Genomic DNA, 19220 nt, shown 5'->3' with positions numbered 1-19220 from the left:
ATGGCATTGTTGTTGATTTGCATATAAATAAATATGTAAAGGAAATAGTGGGGACTGGAGAATGAACACACATGAAATTATTCCGGGGCAGGAAAAAAAAAACAACAAAAACCCGTCCTCTTTCAGGAGAATGCCAGCTTTAGCTGACACCCTTCTGGGGAGTTGATGGTGGGTGCCCATTTCGAATCTGGATTCCTTTGGTTGATGGTGTGGTTAAGTGCATTTCCTCTGCCAACCTGAGAAATCAGTGGAGGCTGACTCTGGGGGAGAAGCAGAAGCCATTAGTCTTCTTTGCCATTTCTGTTGGGTGCCTGGCGGTATGATGGACCATGTGATTGCAGGACCCCATTCTCAATCTTCTCAGTTCCCAAAGTGTGCTTTAAAAAACACATCACAAAAATCGATAGTATTTAAGGGGTGGGGGAGGGAACATCACACTTAGATTGATGCTTTACATAATGAGCCCTTTATGAGATGTAATGCCAACTGTTAATCAATAGACATGCCAGAACTGCCTCTAATACAACCTTGTAGAGTTCTTTTTTAATTAATCCTTATTAAAAATATTGACTTGTTGTGACTTGCTGGGGCCGCTCCCGGCTCTGTTTTTTATCCTAATTAGGAGGTTATGCTACACTGCTTAGGCTGCAGATAATAATGTAATGATTATTGTCTTAAAACCTGAGAATCAATATAAGATATTATCAAATTGTACCAAGTGTCACAATTATGAAAATGACTTGAGATTTTGAAGGTTTACAAGAGCAAGTTTTTTTTTTCTTATACTTTTTTTTCCCTGTTTGCTTATATCTAGTTTTCTCAGGATTGGACAGGTTCAAAAGTTTGTGTGTGTGTGTGTGTGTGTGTTTTCCAAAAAGGCTTTGTCGAATCATTATATTTTGGCATGCCATCTTCCAAGGGAGCTGCCCTCTTCCTTGATGTACTCCTTTCAGAGAACCCCCTCTCTCCAGTGCCCCATACCTCAAAAGGCATTTGTGTGTTCAACCTGGCAAAAGTTCTAGTACAAAAGGAAAAACAGAGCAAGTGAAGGCTTTACCAAAGGGCTCCACTAATCGAAAGACACGCAAGAGAGAAAGAAAAATAAATGAATAAAAGTGAGAGAATACGTCATTGCTTTCCCAAGAAACTCAGAACATAAAAATGGGAGCGATGGAATAATAAGAATAATAGTTAAGATGTAGGCGGTACTTCCACCAACCGCATGTCGTTCTGAATTCTTTACGCACATGAACTCATTTTAACACTCCCTGTAGTCTTAGAGGATTGTACTCTTTTCCTGCTTTGCCAGTGAGGCAATTGAGGCACAGAGAGTTGTATTTCCTTGTCCAAAGTCACTTAGGAAGTGGCAGAGCAAGAACTATGAAGCTGAACCTCTGGCTTCCGTGTCTGTCTGTGCTATTAACCGCTGTGATAATTAAGACCATCTGTCAAGCACAGCCTCCTCATTTTGCCACCGAGGAAGCTGGGTGGAGCTCAGCAAATTAAAAGACTTCTCTCGAGGTGTCAGCCAATAGTAAACTGTTAGATATCCCGTGTTACATAAATTACACATCTCGATCCCCTCCACTGTGCAGGCCAAAGGCTTTATCCCCGAAGGGGTTGAGACCAGTTGTGCAAAGCCAGTGAGTCTCAGCCTCCTGAGTCACCCTGGCATCTGTGTTCCCGGTCTCCTCATGGCCAGCTCTTGACAGAGCCATTGTTCCTATGAAAATCAGGGAGGGGTGGTCATGGAAGGGAGCCCCACTGTTGAGCTCTATGTTTGTGAATAAGGAAAATGTTTTCCTTCTATAGCCTCTTTAGAGACAATTAAGCATTAGCTTTTGTTGGATGCTAAATTATGAGTGAATTTAGTTTAAAGTATGTGAACCATGCACCCTTTGAAATTTGCCTGAAAAGGCTCATTATAAAACTAATGCTATGAAAAAGCACTCCCTTTCAGATTAGGGAAAGCACCTGAATAGTTTTCATAAGTGGCTGCGCATCATTTGAAAGCATTCTAGTGTTGCCTGAAACGCTTTCAACACACCTTTCAACTGGGAAATTTCACATTCAGCATATCTGTAGTTCTACAAGACTTTCAATAATATTTAAATTGGTTAACTGTATTTCTTTTATATCTGTTTTAATGCTTTTATTGATTTGAGGTAGATAAACTTGATTGTGCATGAAATCTTATTTTTCCACACAAAGGAGATATGATTTGAGTGTATGCGAGGAGAACTGTACCTCTAAATCAGGCCAGACCTCTGAAATGCAAGGGTTTGGGTCAGGAACAAGTTTCCTGAGGTCATCAAACTATACTGGTACTAACTCCAACGTTTGTTTCCCCAAAAACCAGTGCTGCGAAAGAGGCCCTGAATGACATCTCTTTAGTAAAGCTCACAGAGAAAAGACTCTCAAATCTCACTATGAGAAAAATGAATGCTTTTAAAAACCCAGAGTTTTTTTCCCTCTCTGTTTTTTGTTTCTTTTTGTAGCTCATAGACACTACGATTCTTACAGTCAATTGTGTTTCTTTCTTTTTGTAGCAAGGAAGCTAAGAACCAAATTTGTAGACATTTCAGCCAATATGCACAAGAACACAGTGTGCAGTATAAATTGTTTTCTTCTAAATACTGTGCATTTTATAAGCCAAACCTGGGACATGGCTCATTTTACTTACGCTCACACATATAAATCCAATTAGATTATCGTATCACAAATAAGAATGGATGTGTGACACATGGAGCCCTAGCTGCCTGAGGGGCACCTAGGTTATTGGAGAAGTTTGCATCATATACAGGGCAAGTAATACATAACAGGGTCATGAGAGCTCTGTAGAAGTGGGTTCAAATCTGAATTCTGCCCCATTAGCCTCATTCCCTTGTTCAAACTGCATCCTCTCTTGGAGCCTCAATTTCTTCACCTAAAAAATGGGGATGATAACACTAGTGTTATATGAACAAATGGATGAGAAACTCTGTTACAGCTCTTTATTGAATGCCTACTATGTGTCTCATACTTTACAAAGGTTTGGGGAGGCAGCTGCAATCCCAATGGGCATGACTTCTGCCTTCCTGGGACTTACCCTCTAGGGGGGAAAGTGAAATGTGAAGGTCAGTGCCTGCAAGCAATGTGGCAGATCATAAGCACGCAATAAATGGCCAGCTACAGCAAAAGAAAAGAAAATCCATGAAAATAATGTTTTGGAGTTAGGGATGTATTTTGTACTTTATGCTTAGGACTGAGCTGATAAGGTAAGGGCTATGAAAATAGAGCCACCACGGCACTCATGTGCAAAGGTGAGGCGAGAGGAAGAAATCAGATCTCGTGTGTGTGTGTGTGTGTGTGTGTGTGTGTGTGTGTGTGTGTATACCTACAGGCAGCCGCTGTCCATTGAGTCATAAGATATCAAGCTTTCCTCTCAATCTCTGTGCTAGTGTTCTTTTTAAAGAATCCAAAGAAAAATAAATACCTGCAATTAGCAAGCATTTTATGTATTACAAAAAATGTTTAGCAACAATGCTAAGAAAAATGGTGAAAAAGAGTAAAACACTAATTTTGCATGTGAGGAATGGATTTGCTCAGGGCCATGCAACCAGTGAGTGGTGGGAGGCAGAAATTCAGTTCTCCAGAAGTCTTGAGCTCTGCAGCTTCTCTCTTTTCTGTATCCAAATCCTGTACTTTTGGTTTAATCTCTTAGATTAAATGTACTCACTAAAGACAGACATATACAACATGACCAGATATTGTAGGTCATTTGGAGGTGACCATCACCTCTAGATTTCTATCTGAAAAGCCAGGAAGGAGAGTAAACATAGTAGAATACTTATTGAAACTTCATATTTAAGGGAAAATTCAGTACATAGCTCAACTCTAGGGAATTTTAGGTTATACAATAAGTAGTATTCCAATGTTAAAACTGACTAAGAACTGTTTTCTGAGAAAAAATTTGGCCCACTCAAAGGGAACTTTCTTTTCCAATTGCCACTAGAGAAATGGGGTTTCAGCATCTCTAGCATGTGTCTGAATTTGAATTTTTATTTTTAATAAAAACACCAGATCTATCCCTCTGCACAGATGATGGTCAAGTAAATGACTTTAATTAGCCATAGAGAATATTGACACAACAGACTCCATGTTTGAGGACAGTCTTAAACTTTTACAAATCATTTTCAAAAATACAGTCGCAAGAAATACTATTTATAGAAGATTAACTGAAAGGCAATCATTCTCTAAAATTTGCTTCCCGAGTCATTGAACAGTTTAGGCTCCTTGTCGAATCACTTTTGCAAAATGTTGTGTTGTCATCGTGCCAGCAGGCAGCACTGATGGAAACTTTAAAAGAAATAATGGGAGAAAATACACTGTTGTTTGTAGGGAAGACTGCATGGGAGATGTTGCCTACCAGAGCTACAAGTTCTCCTTTTTATAAAGAGCCATCAGTGTCTGGAAAAGTGAACCACTTTAATATCATGGAAACTGTACAGCAGCAGTGTTTCTCTCTTTGCTTTGGCTGCGAGGAAACACAGAGTTAACCAAATTTGTGGACTGCCGTATGCCTTTAACAGGACACCATGCCTTCCATTCTAGTTTGCAAACATTACCTCCTGTCTTTCTGGAGTTGCTTATTTTCTACCCTCATGTCCCTTCAGCTTAGTTCCCTCAGTATTTGTTTAATTCTAAAATTGTTTTCAAAGCTGCTTTAAATCTTTTTGTAAAGCAGTGTGGGAAATGCAGAAATAGGTCATCTAACATATTTTTTGTTTCATTCACATATTTAATTATTTAAATATTTTATGAAATATTCTATTCACATATAAATTATAACCACTTGATCTGTCTGCATGTGCCATTATTTCATGTGTGATTTAATTAATGTGTAAAGTCTGAAAAAAATTTGAGGGAAGAGGGGGGAAAAGGCTATATTGGCAAGAAAATAGTGTATGATTAAGTTTTTCAATAGTTTTCAAACCTGGTCGCACATCAGAATTGTCAGTAGAGATTCTTTTTTAAATGCAGATTTGGGGTCCTATCTCCAAATATTTTGATATTTTAGATCTTGGGTGGGGCCCTGGCATCTTCATTTTTTTGTTTTTAAGATTTTATTTATTTATTTGACAGAGAGAGACACAGCGAGAGAGGGAACACAAGCAGGGGGAGTGGGAGAGGGAGAAGCAGGCCTCCCACCGAGCAGGGAGCCCGATGCGGGGCTCCATCCCAGGACCCCCCGGGATCATGACCCGAGTCGAAGGCAGACGCTCAACGACTGAGCCATCCAGGCACTCCGCATCTTCATTTTATAAAGCTTCAGAGGCAATGTTGATACAAAGCCAGGATGGAGAGCCACTGACAAAAGTGTTTAAGGAGTATAAGAACCTCCTAGAAGAATAAAATATACACAGGGGTGCCTGAGTGGCTCAGTTGGTTAAGCATCTGCCTTCGGCTCCAGTCGTGATCCTGGGGTCCTGGGATCAAGCCCCTCATAGAGCCCCACGTCTATACACAGAAACGTAATGTGAATTAGTTCAATAACTGAATACCAACTTACTTGGACTGTAAGAAAATTGCTTAAAATTAACCAAACATATGCTACGTTCCTATGGCACACAGAGCTGGGTGGTAGATTATAGCAGAAAATGTTCAAGATGCCTTCGTATAACAGGGCACATTGCATAATGCCTCCCCTTTACTGCATCATCACCACCATCGTCCAAAAACATATGTTGAAACTACTCTAGCAAAACCCTTTGCTGTGTGGTGGAGATGTAAAGTGTTTTAAGATACTGCCTTTACAGTCAAAGAGAGTCAGCTATTTGGACAGACAGGACATGTACATAAAAAAGATAATTAACAAAGCTTGGTAGCATACGCTAAGTGCCACGTCAGTGGCAGCAAGAATAAATACTCTGAGTTGGGGGAGGCTGAACATCATTGCTGGCTCTGGGGTTGGAAGCCTGATAGAGAAGGTGGAACATAAAAGCTTGACCTTGCTGTTTGTGTAGGAATTAGATAAATATTTTTCTAAAAGTTCGTATAACTGCAGCTGGCTGCCTGCTTGTGCAGATCTACTGCAACTTGATTTTAAACTAGAAGGCCATATCGTTGTCTGTGTAACTGTGGGTTTTAGCAAAATAATGTCCCCTCCTTCCTCGTCCCCCTTGTCATCAGCGTCCTGCTCCTCCTTTTTCTTGTTCTTCATTCTTCTTTTTCCACTTATAGCTCAGTGTCTGAAGTTATCAAACTTGAAACCAGTTGGAAATATGTATTCTAGGGAATCCATAAAGCCCTGGCCTATCTATAAAATTACATGCACCTATGACGAGGGTCAGCATTTTTCCTGGGATTTCAACCCCACCTTGGGTTGACTGCTATTTATCAGAGTTTGTTGTATTTCAGTCTGAAAGCAAATCTGCTTTATTACAATTAAGGAGAGTGAAATAGTGCTTAACAATTTTTTGCCATTATAAAAATAAGAAAATGCTTGTTAACATATAATGCATTCACTTATTATGATAAGAAAGCACTTGATTTCATTTTTCTCCTAAGTATAAAAAGCGTTTGGAAGGAGTTGTTGTTTTTTATGGTGACTCAGAAGAAAATATCACAGCCAAGGTTGAAAGCTAGCGTCAATGATTATGAGAGGGAAACATAATTTCTAAGTTTTTTTGGGGGGGGGTGGGGCTTGTTGTTATTTTTGTTTGTTTGTTTTGTTACTCTGCAAAACTTTCAATGTGTGTATGACAGCCTGATAGGGAGGACATGATTTATAGAGTGATCTGAAAATTAATAAACAATTATATCAGGAAGTGAAATGGTGCTTTAAAAAAAAAAAAAAAAGAACCTTATGGTTTTTTTATGAGCATGGGTAAAAATCCATGAAAACACTCAAGAATGCCCAGATGCTTTCTATCAAGAAAGTAAAGAGCACTTTAAAATGTCTCTGATAGAACTCGGTACAGAGAAAATAGCATTGGTCTAACTTTAATAAGTGGAGAGTTGGAAATAACACAGGAGACTGGTTCCCTCGAGTTACCAGCTCCAGCTCGGTCTTTGTGTATCCAGATGAAACATGAAGAAGTTAGTCCGTAATGAGTCCTCACACACGAGCTAAGGACAAACAAACACAATTTTTAAAATTCTGTTTCAAACGGAAGTTTCTTCTTTCTCTTCCTTTAGCTTCACTTTTACTCTTCTCACTCCCAGACCTGAAGGACTTCATTACAGCAACAGTGAGGAGCATGTTCTTGAGGCTGGGAGGTTTTTGAAAGTTCAACAATTGAGGCTTTTTTGTCGCCGTTGTTTAAAGGCCAGACTATACTTTGTTTCATCAGTGCTCTGTTGTGCACAGACCAAACAGAGCCACATACCATTTTGAAGCAAAAATCAACAATAACCCAATTCTTAGAAGCCAGGCTACTTGAAGAGACCAACTTGAAAATGCCAGATTTCTATCAGACTGCACATCACAATTGCAGGGCTCTTGTGAAAGAAGCTTATTCCCTAAACTTAGCAGGGAGGATTGATTATATTTAGCAGAATTGGGTCCCTGATACATTTCAAAAAACAAATAAGTACTTGGAGACTTGAGTCACAGTGTCTAAACACCGCGCAGTGTGGCTTGTCCTCCCTCATGGACAAAGATATGTGTAAAAGAAGACAGAATGAGACAGAACCAAATCGTGATGAAGGTGACATATGCCATGTCCATTTTTTGCATCCATTTGAACATACTTTACACTATCCCCTCTACCTTCATCTTTGACCGCTTCTGCATGGCCTGATCCTTTATCCATGACGGTCATTCTTCCTGGGAACCTGCCTCTATTAGTTTGCTAGCACTGCCTTAACAAAGTACCACACTCTGGGGGATTGACCAGAAATGTATTTCCTCACAGTTTTGGAGGCTAGAAGTCTAAGATCAAGGTGTCAGTAGGGTTGATTTCTTCTAAGGGCCTCTGTCCTTGGCCTACAGATGTCATTGTCTCCCTGTCGTTTTATGCTCTTCTCTGTGTACATATCTGTGTCCTCATCAGCTCTTCTTATGAAGACACCGGTCATGTTGGATTAGGGCCCACTCCAATGACCTCATTTAACTTTAATCACCTCATCTTATCTCCAAATATAGTCACATTCTGAAGTACTGGGGGCTAAGACTTCAACATACGAATTTTGAGGGAAATAATTCAGCCCATAACAGTACCCTCTGGCTCCCCAAAAATCGATCTTCTCTCACAAGCACTGCCTACACACACCCACTATGAGTAGTCCTTTATATGCAGGAAACAGAATATAATTGAATCTGGCTTTAGTAAAAAAGGAAAGCTTTTGACCCACACAACTGAAAAGTTTGAGGTAGATTTAGTACAATTTCAGACACAGATATTAATTCAGATACTCTAATGATTTTTATCAGGTATTGATCTCACTCTCCATCTGTCAGTTCTGCTTTCCTTTGTGATTGCTCCATTCTCGGGCTTTCCCCCATGGTTACAAGATGGCTGCCATCTGCTCCAAATTATAATCTATTCTATTGGTAACACCAGAAAAAAAAGACTGCTTTTTTCCACGTCTATTTCAGTAAAAGTCCCAGATTCAAGTCTCATTAATCTGACTAAAGTCTTCATCCATTACTAAACCAATTCTGTGGTCAGGTCAGTGGGATGCTCTGATGGGTGAGCCCAGGGTCATATGTGTGGCTCTGAATCAAGGGTGGGGTGAATCTCATGGAACAAGAGTGAGGGAATGGTGAGATCTCTCAGGAAATTGAAGTTGCTATTATTAGAGGCAGGAGGAAAGACCACAAACTAGGCAAGATCCACAGATGTTTGTTCCACCAGCCTTTCTCCCTCTTATACCATAAACTCCCAGTTATTTCTATTCAGGCATCTCCTCTTCCCTGAGATCATTTCTGAATTTCTTCAGCAGAGGAAGTGTCACGTGTTACCTTATCCACATCTTAATTATTACATGGACTTTTGGCACGCTCTCCTTTCTGTCTGCAGCATAGAGTCTTTAAGGGGAAGACAATCATCATTTTATCTTTCATACATCTAATTCCAAGATAGCGTTTGCCATTCAAGAGTGATATATATGTCTCTGCATGTGTGAGTGTATACAAGTGTCATCTCTAGAATAAACAATAAAAAGTGGCTGTCTAGGAGTATCTGAGACAGAGATGTCATTGAATCAGTGGCCGAAAGACACTGGAGTTGTAATAATCAAATGATTCCATTGTCAGAGAAGAATATACGACAGGAAGAAAGCTGACTGTTCTTAGGCAATTTGCATTCTGTCTCTGGGCCCCGGTTTCCCTATTTCTAAAACAATCTGAAGCTTGGATTAAATTTTGGAATTCTAGAATTCTTTGACGATCCTTTGAAGAGGTCCGTTTGATGATTCTGTGATGATAGTGTAATATAGCAGGAAGTAGGCAGGAGTACCAAATCCAGGAATGTGCATAACATAGGGATTGAGTGGTGCATATCTTAGATATAGGCAAGAAAGTTCTAGAATTTGGGAAGATAACAGAAGCTAAAGGAATATCCATATGGAAGTTAGGATGCCTCCAGTTCCTTTCCACATCACCAGCTGGCTGGTATTAGCAATGTGTCTCTCTCACCCAGCCTGCCTCTACTTGTATACTCTTTTTCTCAATCTGAAAATAGAAATGCCTTGGTTCACTTAGTTTGGTCTGCTCTGATTTTTCTTTGCTCTAAGTGAACATTATCTTAGATTAATATATCTGTTTATTTCCAGAAACCTCTCTGGTTACCATTTCTTCTGCTAAGGGTAGATGGTATCTTGGCAGAATAGCAAATTTTCTCTTGCAATTCCTAGGACTTCTCTTGATCAAGAAATACCTTGTGAGAAACTAGAAACTCCTATTTATGATTAGGCCATAAACTCTAACAGTATATAATTTTAGATCCATGAGTTTCTAAGTCTGTGATTGGAGAAACCCATCCATCTACTTGATCATTTTATGACTCTTATCCATGTGCCTGTCACATGGTAGATACTCAATAAATATAATTTTTAATGACTGATTGAGTAAATAGACAAATGAATAAGTGACTTCCATTGGGAGATCCATATTTCATCAGTTTTAAGAAATTTATATTTTTTACATTTTAACATCCCTGGAACAATTGATGGCAACATTTAATCACTTCACCGAAGACCATTGTAATGGAATTGTCATAGCATACACATGGTAAAAACTTTGATCAAGTCTTATACACCTGAAACTAATATTACACTGTATGTTGACTAACGGAAGTTTAAATAAAATCATAAAGTATGAAAAAAAAACTTGTTCAAGTCATGTGCATTATCAGTAATATATGTTGAATTTAATTGCCATCTGCATTTAAATGCAGCAACTTGACATTTCATTTAGGGAACATTTAAAAAGGGAACATTTATCTTAGTTGTTGCCTAATAATCTCCCGTTAAACCTTCTCCTAAGATCAAGAAAAGCATCAACAATAAAACTTAGAGAATGGATGTCAACAGCTGAGAAGAAAATCACCAAGACCACAGTAGAACTCTGTTTTCGGAGATGCCAAATCATCAACTTTCCAGCATAGGGAGGTTCCATTTGTGGAAAAGCACAGATATTTATGATTCTTAATCAAAATACTAATTCTAAAGAGTGGGATTCCATATATGAAGCAGTGTTAGAAATTTTTTAATATTTGCCACAAAATAATAATACAATAAAAATCTGTGTCTAAATAAGTATTAGGAGCTCTTTCTTTTTTCTTAAGATTTATTTATTTATTTTAGATAGAAAGAGCATGAGCAGGAGGGACAGAGGGAGAGGGAGAGAGAGTCTCAAGCAAACCCTGCACTGAGCGTGTAGCCAAATGTGGGGTTCGATCTCATGACACTGAGTCACAACCTAAGCCAAAACCAAGAGTTGGATGCTTAAATGACTGGCACCAGGCACCCTCAGGTCTTCCAATAAATTAAAAAAAAAAAAAAGTGATAAAGCACTAGTCTATAGTTTTGGGTTTTTTTTTACATTTTTTATTAGTCATTTGCAAAGTAATGGTAGATCATACAATCAATAGAAGTTAGGTCCTATGAGAATAGGAGAGATATTTTGGGGCCAAGCTCTCAGTTATCATACCTCAAATCTCACCATATATAGAATATTTCCTTTAGTCTCCCTGATACTGAAAGAACTTATTGTCTCTGAAGATAAGCTTGGAATAGACCTGAGGGAGAGTTTCTGCAAAGTTAGAATATTCTAAAAAGAAGAATTAGCTATAGAGGGAGGTTGTGAATTATTCACCTCTGAGATTTGCAAAGGAATTTTTTTTTTCCTGTACCAGGGATGGTTAGGTTCTGCCTATGTTTTGTTTTGTTTTGTTTTGTTTGTTTTTTATTTTTTTATTTTTTTAAAGATTTTATTTATTTATTTGACAGAGAGAGACACAGCGAGAGAGGGAACATAAGCAGGGGGAATGGTAGAGGGCGAAGCAGGCTTCCCGCAGAGCAGGGAGCCCAATGCGGGGCTCGATCCCAGGACCCTGGGATCATGACCTGAGCCGAAGGCAGACGCTTAACGACTGAGCCACCCAGGCGCCCCTTGTTTGTTTTTTAAAGACTTTATTTATTTATTTGACAGAGAGACAGAGAGCACAAGCAGGGAGAGTGGAAGAGGGAGAAGCAGACTCCCCACTGAGCAGGGAGCCCCACGCAGAGCTCAGTCTCAGGACCCTGGGATCATGACTTGAGCCAAAGACAGATGCTCAACCAACTAAGTCACCCAGGCACCCCAGTTCTGCCTGTTTACTTGCATAGAGCAGCTACCTTTTTAAAGTGGACATTTACTTTCATGGAATGACTAGGCAAACTGGCCTTGCCTCCTTCTGATTGCCTAGGCCCAAGAAAGAGAGCAACTGAAATAGTAAGAATTGGAATTTAACAGATTGTCTTAATCAAGGTATCAGAAGCCTGTGAAGAAGAAAAAATTCAAGTTGTTTGGATTCTCACTCCACTGATCATGAAAAGATGTTCTTGATCACAGATGAAAGTTGCTTCAGTTTCTATTTTAGAAAAGAAGAGGCTGCTATTTGCTTATGATTAGATATTCTGAGAGAAACGTTTCTGGGGGCCCATTGTGCATTGTATTGAGGTATATAAAATGTAATTAGACAACAGTATTTGCATACTTGGTTCAGAAACGGAGCAATGGCCTTATGTGCCTGAGTCTATAAGTTTTCCTATAAGCAGATAAAATAAATCCCACAGGAACTGGTATCTAAGTCATTGCCTTTCACAATGAAAACGAAAAGATCTGGTATCTTCAAGGTGTCCTTGAAACATGTCTTGTCATGTTCATTTATCTAACCATAATTGATAATGTAGAACACCATAACTAATAGACACTTTTCATTTCTTTTCCAATTTGGACTGGGCTGATTGGCCTCTTATAGACTGAGGGGCAGTATGTAAGAGCACCAATTTCAACCAGAGGTAGAATCCGGTTCAGGATACAAGAGTCACACTTCATACTCCAGAGCTATATCACACATCTCTCATTTCTCTGTGTTTGTTCCTTCTGCCAAGAACTTGCTTTCTTCTTTGCCTGTTCTTCCTTAGACATCCAGTTCAGGCATTATTTCCCCAAGACTCTTTTCACGTGGCCCCACTCCTCTAACATTGTGTAGGATAGGTGCTGTAGTGCCAGTACCTGAACCTACATTTGTCTCAGGATTAACCAGACCGTGGTATACCTTTTATTAGTCTGTCACCCCTACTAGGAGTCTGTAATTTGAGGGCAGGCATGTTGCCTAGATCCAGGATTAGGAAGTGCCTATAATAAAGGTATCTCTCAATAAATGGTGAAACAGTTGAGAACTACATATAAAGTTACATCATATTTATTCATGGGTAAATTAATGAACTTATTCATGGTATTCCTTATTAGAATTTTATTGAGGTTTCTCTCTAAAAATACATTTTCACAGACTCTTATTTTCTGGCACTGGGGCTTCTCTTACGTACTATTGTTCTGATACGATTGAATAATGTGACCAACATCACTCCTCTGAGGAACAGGATAGATAACTAAGTGACTGATAGATGGCTTTTGTTTTTTGCCTTACTTGTCCCTATTTATACTATTCTTTCTAATCATTAACCATTTCTTTATAATGCTAGGTCATTTGTTGCTTCATTCTTCCTATTTTTTTAATGATATTATTCTTACAGTGAACTTGTCCGTTTTCTTAGTTTTACTCCCACTCAATTTCCAAAGCCCTTGCCTTATGCGTATCAGGTAAGAAGTCTTCACCCAAAAGGAGAGAAAAAATTATGTATATAATTTATTAATAGGTTTATTGGGTCATACCAAGAAATAGCAGAACTAAGAGGCTTCAGGGTTTATTGACCCAGCCATTCATGATGTAATAGGAACCCAGGTTCTTACTATCTTCTGGGTTTGTTATTCATACGTTGCCATTTTTCCAAGCATGACTTTCCTTTGGCTGTGCAGAGAATGATCAACGGTAGCAATTAAGGCTATGTGCTTCCTCCATCATGTTCAACAGGAGAGAGGGCACATCTCTTCTTACTGCTCTTTGAACAAGAACACTTTTCCCATATTTCTTAGGAAACCTTCTCTTTGTGACTTCTTGCATTGAGTTGGGCCTCATGTTCATTCCTGAGCCATTCGCTGTTGCCACTGAGTGTATTGTACCAATTAGCTTAGACCTGGGCTCACAAACAAATCTCTGACAAGAGGGAATGAGAGTAACGTAAGTAGCTTACTGCTTGAGGGGAGGCCAAACCACTAAGTACTATGGTTTCTACACCATGGAAAAGGGGTAGAGTGGATATCAAGAAGAAGCCACATGTCTCTATCAGTGTGCTATGTCTTTCCTTTAGATGTTTCCATGATAGCTCAAATCAAACATGTCCCTCAAATGGCTCACAGTATTTCCTCCTATAGCAAGTCCTCTTCCAAATTTTCCTGTACTATGAACTTCATTGAAATTTTCCTTCTCACTCACTTACTCCAAAAGACAAGGAGTTACTTTTGACTCTGTCTCATTCAGTCTCAAACATGGTCCAATAAAAAGGGAGCAAAATACCTAGTTCATTTATTTAGCTGCTGTTTACTATATATCAGGCACTAGGTATATAATTATATACAATGTCATTACTGGACAGATTAGTAATATAAGGTTGGTATATAATTGTTAAAAAAATTCAAAAGTCTTATTCCTCACAAACATTAAACAAATTTGCACATATTATACAAATTTGTGACAAAGATTCTGGATGCAAATAGGGTGTCATGAAATAAAAATTGGAGTTCAGATTAAAACAAGTAGATAGAAAAGACTTCTTGGAAGAAGTGATATGTAAGCTCATTCCTGAAGAGTAGGAAGCATATAGGCTGACTAAGAGAAAGGATGAGCATTGCACACAGACAGAATTACATGCAATGGCATAGTAAAGGAACTGGAAGAATCTCAGCCAAGAGTACGATACAATAGAAGTCAAGGGAATTGTGCTTCAAGGAGAAAGGACTGACAACACAGTTAAATACTGCCAAGGGTCGAATGAGTTGGGGACTGAAGAGCAGTGGTTGGATTTGGCAACATAGATATTTTTTGACACCTGAGCTGAAAGAGATTTAGTGGAGTGATGGGAATAGGAGCAAGATTGGGGGGTTTGAAAATGATTGCAAGATGCCAAAGTGGGGATATTATATGTACACCACAATCTGAAGGAGTTTTTCTAGAAGTAGAACAGAGTAATGATTGGTAGCTGAAGAGGACTGTGTGGTAATGGAATTGGATTGTTTTATTTTTATTTTTTGTTTTGTTTGTTTTGAGATGAGACTGGAATTAGCACTAGCAGAGACTAGAACTCCATGGGATTTTTTTTTTTTTTGGTCTGTTTTTTCTTTTTAATTTATCTATCCCTGACTTATAGAACACCTGATACATAGCAGATACTCATCAAACCTTTGATAATTAAATGAATGATATTCTTGATTATGTTCATGTGTGAGTGAGAACTATCAGTTATAGAATGCGAGACCAAAAGTGCAAAAGAGAAACCTTTCAGGAGTAATAGGACACAGATCCTGTGCACATGTAAAAGTTTTGTCACTTAATGGAAGGAAGAAGATTTTTCTCATTGTAATAAAAGAGCAGGAAAAAAATGGGTGCAGACCCAGTTAGTATCTAGATTTGAAATGAAGTTCCCATCTCATAGTTTCTAGAGATTCTTAAAAGGAATGAGGCCAGATGATCAGATAAAAGTAAGGAGAAGGTGTGAAAATGCTTACCATATTTGCTGAGGGTAGAGATGGAAGATAGCAAAGAAACGTAGTAAAATTTCTGGAAATTTGAAGGCCATGTCTCTTGGATTTATCTCTACATCTTTCTGTCTTACTGGGTAAGACCCATCATTGTTAATGTGCACGGATGCAGTAGGGGTGGGAAACACCTGATGGCTGATTGTGTTTACCCAGGGTTTTGCCAAATAAATTGAAGGGCAAGGGAACTGAGGCTATTTCTGAGGATATTATTCTGGTGGAGCAGAAAAAGGAATGAAGCCTGGAGGGGACTACAGAAGAAGAAAAATGGGTCCTTGGAGATCCGCTCAGAGAATTATTGTAGTGTGCCGAGAGGACTGGAGGTTGTGTTCATTCAAGATGCTGGGCTATCTGAAGTTGTGATTTTGAAGGCTTCATTACCAGTGTCACTTAGTCACCTAGTCTGGACAGTCCATATTTCTCCCAGTATCTCTCTAACCTACAGATTTTTCTCCATCTCCTTTGCCCCCACTTTGGCCTGAGCCCTTGTTACATTAGTCACCTGCAGGATCCTTCTAACACACCTCCATGCCTTCAGGTTCTCTGCTTTCACCTCTTTTTGGAAGTGAAAAAACCCACTTTTTTCCACACTGATACCTGATTGATCTTAAAACAGTGTCCTCATCACACAACATCTCTGCCCAAGGCCTTCATTCTGTGTCTGAGGCATGTCTTAAAGAAACCTTAGCTTGACATTCAAGTCTTCCTATCATTTTGTCCTATTTTAAATTTTGAATTATTTTCTTATAATTCCTTGACAGGAATTCACTTTGCACCCACACTGTTTCTTTATCATCCACTCCCCATCCCCCATGACTTGCCTGGCAACTCCTTCCTCTTTCTTTCCATCAGTGGAAATCATTATTGTGGTTTTAATATAAATCTTCTTACTATTATTTATAGTTTACTAAAGATACAGTTAAGTGCACTTTGTCTGCCAAGGACTTATTTCATCTTTTATGTCTTTTAATGTTCTGATGATTATATCAGAAGTCTTAACATTAAAGCTTAAGAATGCTTTTCTTTTTACATCACATTTTAATGATAAACAGTAATCATGATGATACCTATAATAACAAGGACAACTTCAATTGTCCAAATATGGAAAAAAATGTTCTGTATGATTTACCTACAACTGCATTTATCACATGTTAACCTCACTCCCACACAACAGAACATTAATTATATTTAAAGAAAAACAACACTGCTATTTTTGGTGCTTAGAACTATCAACCATATGGAAATGCATTTTTACTATGTGATCCATAAGCAGTGGAGTGGTTACATTCCTGATGTGTTCATGTCAGGGATATTTCTGCTTTCTGTGAAGATAATTCTCACCCTCCATAGGTGTAACCTTCAAGGAAGTGAGAAACCTAAGAGGTTAGTTGTTCTAGGAAGCCCCTTGCCAGCATTTGACATGTGGAGACAAACAACCAGGAGAAGCCCTGGGCTTTTAGAATGGAGAAAGCTTAGTCACTAGAAATTCCTCCCATGGATAGGTGCTGGACTTTGAGTTAGGGCTAAGGAATAGTGTCTATCAGAACCTCTCAAGGGACAGAGAACCTCTTCCGGGGGAAGAGTGGTACTTCATCATTTGTATGCACCCAGAGTGCCATCCTGTGGCCTAAAATTTGAGCTGTGTTTGTGTGTAGTAACTGCCTGTGGTATGTTAAGGAGTTTTATGAGAAGTGAAAGTATAGTGGAGGTGAGATTTATCAAGGGTTCCTAAAAGCATGACCAAAAGGAAAAAAGAAAAAAAGAAAAAGAAAAATGCAAAGGAACACCTTATAATTCTTGTCAGATTGGTTCCAATTAAAATCCTCATCTGGCCTATTGCTGGTTCTATTCTGATGCCTAATTCTTCCTTGCCATTTTAATTCCTCTGCTGGTTTCCATGGTTTCTTTCTCCTTCCTCCCTCAGATGTACATTAGCAATGATGTTTGCTTTTGTCTTAATTTCAAAACAGGTTTTAAAATGCTAATATTTGTTAATGTCAAGAGATTAGGTAACTTGATTTAAGGAAATATGGCATTTCACACTTGGGCAAACTGTAGTCAAACAGTGCCTTCCAAACAAAGGATGCAGCCTGCCTTTTTTTCCACTACCTAAAGTATGTAAAATCTCAAGAAGTGAAATATGACATATTGTTTTAATTCCATTCCTTAACTCTAGTAAGTGTTCAAGGAAACAGGCACTCTCGTTTACTTGTAAGGGAAGCACAAGATGACCCAAACTTTCTAAATGACAACTTTGCACAGTACTTTAAAAAAATATTTCAAATGTTCACAAATGTTGACCCAGCCAGTGTTCTTTTAACAATTCATCCTCAGTAAATGAAGAGAATGGTATAGAAAGAATACAGTATGTTTATATTATTTGCAAATTTAATTACAGCAACTTAATTTTTTAAAATCCCAATTATTGGGCCCCTGGGTGGCTCAGTTGGTTAAGTGACTGCCTTCAGCTCAGGTCATGATCCTGGAGTCCCGGGATTGAGTCCCGCATCGGGCTCCCTGTTCAGTGAGGAGCCTGCTTCTCCTTCTAACCCTCCCCCCTCTCATGTACTCTCTCTCTCTCTCTCTCTCTCTCATTCTCACTCTCTTAAAATAAATAAATAAATCTTAAAAAATAATAAAAAATAAAATAAAATCCCAATTATCTTATATAAGAGGCTCAATAAGGTATAAAGCATCATACAATAAAAATGCTGAACAGAAATTAAAGATGGTGTTATGGAGGAAAGAATATTTAATGACAAGGGAAAACATTCTTAACATTATTAAGAGACAGGCATCTTGTAGAATAGTAATTTGGATCTCACAAAGGGCATATATAAAGGACCAAAGAATAACCCCATTCTCTTCTCTCAAACTGAGGTGGAAACCAGCAGTGAAAGAGCCAGATAATGGGGCTCAGAATATCACCTTCATAATACTCTTTGTCACCTGTTGAATTTCCCCTCCCCCAGTGAAACCCAGGCCCTCCATCACAGGTAGACCCAAACAACGCGAGGCCTCCCCTGGCATGACTGGAGAGAGAGTGCCCTTTGTTCACTTCCTTTTCCCATTTTCACCAATTAGATGAGTTAGTCTTCCTTCCCTAAGGACAAGTCACCAAGGGGTTGGGAAGGGGTAGATCTGGTTCCTGGAACTAGATGCCTTTTCCCTCTGGGATGTGGACGTTTCTTCTTTTCTACGTCTAGAAGGGAGTAGGGACATAGGCTTTGCCATTTAATACTCTGCAGCTCTTAACTGCTTCTTAATTAGTTTAGGACTCAAGAGAAAAAGAAAGGATTGTTGTTATTGCTACCTCTGTAAACTGTAATAAATATACATTTATTTATTTATGGGTTACCAAAATTTTGCATGGGTGTACTGCTTTATAGGGAATGGCTGGAAACATCCATATATTCATGCACAGTATTTTCTACAACGAACGTTCGCTGCTTTTATGGACTTTATATGTATGTATATAAATATATACTATATGAAGGAATATATATTTATATATACTTTTATATATTATATATAACATATAAATGCATTTAATTACCCTAACCTATCGAACATTACAGTTTAGCCTAGTCCACTTAAATGTACTCAGAACACCTACATTATCCTACAGTTGGGCACAGTCATCCAGCACAAAACCTATTTTATAACTAAGTATTGAATATCTCATGTATTTTTATTGAATACTATACTGAAAGTAAAATGTGAATGGTTGTAAGTGTATAGGTTGTTTATCCTGAGGATCGCATGGCTGACTGGGAGCTTCTGCTTCCTGCCACTGTCCAACATCAGAAGAGTATCAGACCCGCACATCACTAGCCCAGGAAAAAAAATCAAAATTCAAAGTACAGTTTTTACC

General features: G+C 38.6%; 1 protein-coding gene across 2 annotated transcripts in view; it reads left to right on the top strand.

The window, feature by feature from the left end:
- Nucleotides 1-19220, top strand: part of TENM2 (teneurin transmembrane protein 2) — a 1539571-nt gene that overhangs the window by 556837 nt on the left and 963514 nt on the right. The gene's annotated exons all lie outside the window — the stretch shown is intronic.

The sequence above is a fragment of the Zalophus californianus genome, chromosome 5 (assembly GCF_009762305.2).
Source record: "Zalophus californianus isolate mZalCal1 chromosome 5, mZalCal1.pri.v2, whole genome shotgun sequence".
NCBI lineage: Eukaryota > Metazoa > Chordata > Mammalia > Carnivora > Otariidae > Zalophus > Zalophus californianus.
Note: the sequence above shows the minus strand (reverse complement) of the source record. Positions and strands in the feature narration are given on the sequence as shown.